The 5295-nt window shown below is 56.8% G+C and overlaps 1 long non-coding RNA gene across 1 annotated transcript; it reads right to left on the bottom strand.

The window, feature by feature from the left end:
• On the bottom strand, positions 1-5289 carry LOC109370124. The gene is made up of 2 exons (XR_002119960.1): positions 4844-5289; positions 1-174 (listed from the first exon to the last, which is right to left on the bottom strand). It is a non-coding gene; the product is annotated as an uncharacterized LOC109370124 (long non-coding RNA).
• Between the last annotated feature and the right edge of the window lie 6 nt (positions 5290-5295).

Below are 5295 nucleotides of genomic sequence, written 5' to 3'. Positions count from 1 at the left end.
CTTGGCTGGAACTGGCTGGAGTTGCAACATCTCTCCTCTGGGGTCCCTCGGCTCCCATGACACCACATTTACTCACAGGCCAGATTATCATCACAGAGCCCTTTTTCTTTTTTCCCAGCACATGGCTAGAATTAGGCAGCGCGCACACGGGGAGCCCATCGTCCCGTCCCCAGCCTGTAAACAGCCGATGACAAAACACAGAGGTTGGAAATCTGAAACTGGAGAGACTGTGAAGTCCTTGGGGTCCCACAGGCCAACCCTGGAGCATAAACCTCCTTTTGCACATCAGCATGCAGATGCAAACACGGTCCTGATGTTTTACCCCTGTGCTGGTGACACCAAGGGATGCTCAGCCCTAATCCCCCCTCTGGTTTAAGCCCATGGGAGACAGAGGAAATGAGTGACCCATCTAGCACAAGTTCAAAATAAAATGAAACATCTGTTTGGAGCGGGGCCAGCATTATAAATAATCCCCCAGCCTTGAGTGTTGGTATTCGTGGCCCTTTGGGTTGCGCATGCTCCCCCGCTTCCGCTCATGGAAAGCAGGCCGGGCACAGGGCTGCTCCCTGGAGCCAACAAACCTGGCGCAGGCTGTGGGAAAACCCTGGGAGGGGAATAAGGGGCTCTCCTGCAGTCAGAAAGGAGGGATGGGGTGCCTTGCTCTTTGCCCCTTAGTCACCTGGACCAAGCTGTGGCACTGCACACAACACGAGATGCTCGCATGGCCAGTAGGATCTGCTGAGCCCCAGAGCTCACTCCCTGCAGGCAGTGACCCCCCAGGAGTACAAATGTGCCTCTCGGGAGCATTTCACGCTTTCCCAGTGCCCTTCTCCACCAATCTGCCCATGGTCATCCTCCAACTCCTCCATCATCTCAGACAGTAAAGACATCTTAGGGAGCAAACACCACGAGCACATGAGTAATGTGAGTAATGAGTGTGGGTGCAGTGCCCCCAGCCCACAGGGCAGCACCCACACAGCTCCTAGCATCACTTCATTGCCATCCCCAGGAAAAGATGGCTCCAACCATGCAGCAAAACATGGGGGCTGCCGGGTAGTGGCAGCTCCAAGAGCAATCTGTTCCCTTCGTCCTCAGGCTGTAACATTTGGGACAGCTTGGAGTGTCCCCATCCGCTTGCCTGATGCTTTTCCAGGGTGGAGAGGATCAGGGAAGGATGCAGGGACTAGGGCACCCCAGGGCTTTCCTCCCTCTCTTCCTTCAGCAAGGAAAGCTAAGTGCTTTGCTAAGGTACGTGTCCCCTGCATGTCTGAGTCCCCCGCTGTGCTGGGGGCCAAAGGTCCTGGATGGCTCTAATTAACCGCTAATCAAGGGGAGAGCAATGAAGATAGAGACATCCCCCTGTGTTCTGCATCCCCAGCCCCATGTCCCTGTGAAGGGAGAGCAACCTGATCCCCGCCTGAAAATGTCCGTGAGGTGCGGGTGCTGCCAGGGAGAAAGAAATAATTCCCATGGCTGCATCGGCCCTTCTCTTCTCAGCTGCCTGGGAGGGACCCGAGTTTAATCGTTTTGTTCTGGGGTTTTAGGCTCTCGTGGCTGGGATTAGCCACACGACAGCTCTATGGTTGGGGATGAGGAGCAGGACCCGGTGTACCAAAGGCAGCAGCACACATGAGGGATGAGGCCTGATGCTGTGCCCTGCTGCTGGGGCTGAATGCACACCCCCACCTCATACCCAATACCACATCCCCTCTCCTTGCTGCAAAGCAGGGACAAGCTGCCAGCTCCCTGTGCTGCAAGCTGGGGCCAGGCCCCACCTTCACAGAACAACAGAGAAAACATCAGCTTCTCTCTGCACCGATGCTCTACAAACACCTCCAAAACCCCACAAATCCCACAGACCCACCACCTGCTCTCCCCAAACCCAGCTTTAAAATCACCGAGTCCTACGCCTGCCATAGTTTGCCTTCCTGAATCAGACCATATTCTGCCCATCCTCTCCCACACTGGAGAGAAAAAACTTGGCAGGAGAGGACAGGACCCTCTCGAGGAGCGCCCTGAGCAGAGTGGGGTTCTGTTCTGCAGCCATTTGCTCAGCAAACCCTGAAACGGAGGTGATTTTCAGTTTGCAAGTGGAGAATGCGCTTTCAGAGAGCAGAGCTTGAAATGGTTTATTTTCTGCTGGCCCCGATTCAGACAAACCCACAAGCAAACATATTTTTTTGTATAAATAAGACAGTGTGTCTCGCCAGTTAAAGCAATTCAAACATGAATGTAGCAATTTAATTGGTGCCAATTACTGTGTCTCGGTAGCATTAAGATTTCAGTCACAACCTCCTTTGCATGGCAGACGGGCCACGAGGGGGAAGGCAGAGGGAGAGCAGGATGGGGCCCTGCTCCTTGCTGTACCCTGCAGGGGACACATGGAGAAGCTCCCTTCCTTAGCAGGGAAGGCACCTCCTGCCCATGTAACCCTGCTTTGCAGCAGCACCACACACCTCCAGCTTGCTTGGCAGCATGGTTTCTGTAGGAGATTTCATGAGCAATGTTGAAACATGGACAAGGTTGTTCCACAGCCTGTGTCCCAGGGATGAGGAGAAAGCAGGGTGTAAGGGCCAGGACGTCACAGCCAGCATCCCCTGCTACAAGGCCAGGAAAGGGACAGACCCACGGGACCCCCCTGACCTGTCCCAGTGCCCCTTTGTTCATCCCTGGCACGTGTCCCCATCCCTGTCCCAGCCGGCGCCGTTCCAGGAAAGTGCTGCACTTCCAGGAAGGGCCGTCCTTGCAGAGCGGAGCGGGGCAGGGAAGCCTAATTAAGCAATCCCTAAAACAAGCCTCGTTATGTCCAATCTGCCTGGCAGAGCAGAAGGAGCCTTCTGGAGCCAATCCAGCACCCCAGGGAACAATCCTGACCTATACCCTCCTCTCCAGGGGATTTCTTCCCCTCAGTTCAAGCACAAACAGACTGCACCAGTGCCCCAGCACTGATGGGATGCATCCAGCCCATCGGTCCCCACTGTGTCCCCAGCTCTGGGCTAAAGGCAGCACCAATGCCACCACTGGTGGCTGTGGGCCAGCAGTGCTCAGCCACCACACACCTCTGCTCCCTGCTCTTTGCTGCTGCATCCAGGGAGATGCTTGGCCATCCAGCACCCACTGTTTCAATTTGGCATCTGCTGCTGGAGAGCGTCTCCTAAGCTCTGGTGCTCACAGACACTTCTTCCCTTAGTCCCAGGGATGCTGTTCTCTCTGTAACACTGTTGTTTTGCATACCTTGGGAACCCACCAAACTAGAGTCTGAAGGAGATCAAGAACTCATTGCCCTGCTGCAGTTCCCACATCCCCTCAAGCATTTGTCCCCCAAAACATAGTGCCAAAGGCGCCCTGCCCACCAGAAGTTAGCCTTCCACCCCACTACACACTGACCTTTTCCTTTGCACTCCCCATGCACGAATGCCTCATGCTACCACCCCGGCACCCTGTGAGCACCCAACCCTACCTATCAGCCCCCTCTATCAGCCCTTTGCAGCTTTTCCTGCATGCTCTGAGCCCCCTCTGTGCTTTCCCCAAGCTTTCCCCTGTGTCCATCCCTCAGCACCACTCTGCGCTGGCTCTGCCCCCAGCCCTGCTCCTTCCAGTCCCACAGGAAGCACTGCTGGTTTCCCCATGCTGCACTGCAATCTGGTTTGTGTCCAGCATAGTCTCCAGATCCTTTCCCACAGCATGAGCTGCCTGGGCTCTTCCCTCCAAAGATCATGTACAGACATTTAATAGTTCCTCCTGAAGTACAGTGGGCTGCTGCTCCCAGCCTACTCCTCCCTGAGGATGCAACCTCCCCTCTCTTCATGTACTCATGGGGAGATACACAGGATGAGACCTGTAGGACCCCACTGGAAGCACCCAGGACATTTGGTGACCTCCTCCCAGCTACAGCCCTTAGTGCCAAACCCTCTGCTTTCAGCTCTTTGCCGGCTGCTTTAGCAGAAGCTCCAAGTGCCCCAGGGCAGGGATGGAGCAGCACAGTATCCCTTTGCACCCGCAGCTCCACTCCCTGTTGGCCGATCAGCACAGGAGCAGGATGCCCCATTCCCACAAGTCCTGGTGCGACTGTCACAGCACTGCAGGATATGCAGACCCCTGTCCCCAGGCTTTGCTTCAGACCTGCCATCACCTGATGGGGTTGGAAGCCCCAGGGACAGCTGAGTGATTACCCACACCTGTGCCCCTTGGAGAGGTCCACCCTGCATAGGTGCAGGCACTGAGTGGGTCTCGCATATGTCCCCTGCATGCTGGCCTGGCCCACAAGGGACAGGAGGGCCACTAAGAGCAAGGACTGGAGAGAGGTGGCCCCAGCTGTGTTTGGATGCATTATTGCTGCTCTGCTTGGTGCAAGCTGAGTGAAGCTGAGCATCGCTGCACATGGCAAGGACCTGCATCCCTGTGCCAATCTCTGCAAACCCATCCTGGAGTTGCATGGAGGAAGCCCCTCCTGCTCCCTGCAATACTCTGCACCAGGCTCTCATGGTTCCTGGATGGGGCAGTCAGACCCTACAGCTGGCATCCTCTGCACCCAGCTCTGCTTGCAGCCCCTGCCTGTGACAGCACAGTGGTGGATCACTAGGGACAGACAGCAGCCCTCTGACAGCTCAGCACAGCACAAGGAGAGACCTGGGGCTCCCCAAGGAAAAGCAGAGGTCCCCCAAGTCCTTCCACAGCCACAGCATCCCTTGGGGAGAGTCACACCACATGGGATGCCACCAAACTCTCCAAACCCCCACCCTCCCAGGGCTGGTGGGCCATTTCAGGGTTCCAACCCCCACATAAACCCCATCAGCAAAGCCCCCTCTGGGGTACCACATCCCACCCCGGCTCCCGGCCTTACCTCACGTGGAGTCCCAGCAAGTGAGTGCTACTCCACGCGTCCACAGCCGCCCCGAATTCCTTTCTCTCCTCCTCCGCTTTCTTTATCTGCAGCCTGCGGAGGCTCTCTGCCCTCCCAGCCTTCCCCAGCTGGCAAGGCTTTCCCGCATAGAGGAGAAAGATGAAGGGGAGGGCGAGGGGGAGAAAAGTAAAACAGAAAGGAGCGGAGAGGCTGTGCCAGCACTGGGGCAGAACCGCGTCGCAGCCCCCCGACGTGCAGCAGGACGGCGTGCGGGGCGGTGTGCGGGGATAAATACCGCAGCCCGGGAGGAGGGGGAGGAGCGGCGGGGCTGCCCCGCAGCGGAGTGCCGCCACTTCCTCCCCTCCGCCCTCTGCGGGACAGCGCTTCGAGCCAAACTTTCGCTTAAAGCCCAACGGAGCGACGCGATGGGGAGGGATTAGAAAGAAAGAAAG

The sequence above is a fragment of the Meleagris gallopavo genome, chromosome 15 (assembly GCF_000146605.3).
Source record: "Meleagris gallopavo isolate NT-WF06-2002-E0010 breed Aviagen turkey brand Nicholas breeding stock chromosome 15, Turkey_5.1, whole genome shotgun sequence".
Lineage (NCBI taxonomy): Eukaryota > Metazoa > Chordata > Aves > Galliformes > Phasianidae > Meleagris > Meleagris gallopavo.
The sequence above is the reverse complement of the archived record's forward strand: the minus strand, read 5'-3'. Positions and strand labels throughout refer to the sequence as shown.